Source organism: Frankliniella occidentalis, unplaced genomic scaffold (assembly GCF_000697945.3).
Source record: "Frankliniella occidentalis isolate FOCC.00 unplaced genomic scaffold, Focc_3.1 Scaffold259, whole genome shotgun sequence".
NCBI lineage: Eukaryota > Metazoa > Arthropoda > Insecta > Thysanoptera > Thripidae > Frankliniella > Frankliniella occidentalis.
This window is the reverse complement of record NW_026267385.1, coordinates 120,406-122,817: the sequence shown is the minus strand read 5'-3', so window position 1 is coordinate 122,817 and position 2,412 is coordinate 120,406.

Here is a 2,412-nt window from a genome sequence, read left to right as displayed (position 1 = left end):
TGGCGGAAGAGCGGGCCCAGCTTGTTTCGCTTATTTTCGTCAAAAATACCCTCTAGCGCCTCAACGGTTTGAACTAGAGCAAAACGGAGAAAATTTTCGTCCGAAGGGCTCTACTTTGATGAGTTACCCATAAGGAGACTGTAAACAAATATTTTTTAAAAACTTTATTTTGAGGACCTGTGGTTTTTGATTTTTTTTAATCCAATTTTTGAGCTAGAATGCTCTTCTTCGAACTCGATCTGTCTTTTTATGATACAAAACGACCCTGAAAATCCCAGGTCGGTAGCTCAATTCGTTCTCGAGTTATCGTGATGACAGACAAACAGACAGACAGACGCGAAACTTTTTGATCATCACTGGAGTAATAGGCTTCGCTAATCGCTCAGCCAATAAATGACTGCAATGCGCGGATAGAAAGGGCAGACAACCCCGATAAAAAGCTAATTGTCCACATAGATAGGCTAGCAAGATGTCCAGACGAAGCCGACGACAACAACAACAACATCGCTAGCGCTTGGTTGTTGTTTGTGGAATGAGCGCAACTATCTTAGCACTCGAAAACTCGAACTCGATCGTCGAGAGGCGCGACAAATTCAAATCGGAACCGGTCGCTAGGAAACGGGTACCGGGTACCAACCGGTTGCTAGGCAATCGGGTAGGTCGCTAGGCAACGAGTAGGCTTAACGAAAACAAAAGAGAGCTACTGACGCTATCTTAAGCCTAACGGGTATTCCCCTTCAAATCCACCAGAGACGTCGGACGCGGATCCACCCAAGCTATCCAAAGCCATCCGAGTGCATTTTCTCTAACATTGTGTGAAAAATGGAAGAAATACCCCAACAGAAAAGAACCTTCCAGGATCTAAAAGTGATTGTGCCCAAAAGAAGTGAAGAAAGAAAAATCTTGGAAGCAAGAAGACCCTCCAAAGGGCCAACCAAGACGGAGAAAATGAACCAAGAAAAGCTGGATAAAGTAGTAGAAAGTGTCAAGAGAAAAATAGGGGAAGGAAAAGAGAGCTGGGAGGCGAAAAAGGCAAAGCTCATGAAGCCTGAAGGGGACCCAAACATCAGGCAGAAAAAGAGGGCCGCAGCCCTGAGGAAGGCTATTGCCCAAGGGACCCAAATGGTAAGCAAAAGTGCCCAAATGAGACTCTTTTAGAAAGAAAAGGGGAAGGAGAGATACCAAAAATTAGTATTTCCTGTTACAGAATTTGAAAATGCCCCAAGAAATCAAGGCTTACCCTAGAAATCAGGCCCAGGCAGGCCCAAGCAGCCAGGGGGCATTCCCCGACCCTCCCAGGGAGGCATATGTGTTCCCCAACCACATTCAAAAAAATGGTGGAAAGGGAAGTCCTGCTGCCTGTGAGAGAGGCATCAGGCTGTGTTCACATGTGTTCACCAACCACATCAACAAAGATGGTAGAAGATGCTTCAGAAGTTTTGGAGTCTCCTGGTTCCCCCAAAGAATCTACAAGCACTTCATGGCTGTGGGGTGAAGAGGAATGCACTATGACCCCAGGCCAATACATGAGTTTGCCCAGCACTTCCAAATTCACGCAAGAACGTGAAAAAGACTTGGATTTCTTGCCACCGAAAATAAGGCAACATTATGCCAGCCAAGCATTCATACCACCAATGATAACAAGAGAGTTTCTGTCAAGTGATAGTGAGAGCGAGCAGGAAGAAAGCGCTAGTGTAATAGCAAAGCAAATGGTAGCAGGAATGACACTATCAGACTCTGACACGGAAGAGAAGGTAGAAGAGAATAGAGAAATAGAAATGGGGATGGAAGAACTAGAGGCAGAAATAAACAAGGTAGATGTGGCGATGGGAGAAGATGCGAGCATGGAAATAGACAGCAGAATAGAGGAGATTGAGAGCAAGATGCAAAAAGAAGAAGCAGCAATTAGAGAACTAGAGAAAAAGTTAAAAGAGAAGCGCTCCAACAAAGAAATAATTTGTGGTGGACTAAAGCTAGACATGCCATGGAAGCTCATGCCACTCACCTTTGAAAGCAAGCCTACTGGTAGGCAAGAATGGTTGGACAACTTCATCAAACAACGTGAAGCGGAGAAGGGTGAATGGAAGATCCACCCTCTCGACCCCAGGGGTGCAGAAAGTGCAATGGACGTTACCACAAATCCAGTGAGTGCACCAAAAAGTAACTTTCTTTAACCCTATAAGGCATGGTGTCGTTTTAAAAATACGTTCGATAAAATTGGCTCTATCGAAGCCATCTTTCATTTCGAAGACCATCTTATTGTCTAAACATGTTGTGCAAGTTCCTGCCGAAGTTTTAAGCCAATCGGCGGACCTCTGCGAACCACTCAGTGGATCCAGTACCGTCCTAAAAGTGACAAATTTCGATTTTCGTTGCGCTTGAATACAGATGTTCATATACCGATGAGGTGAG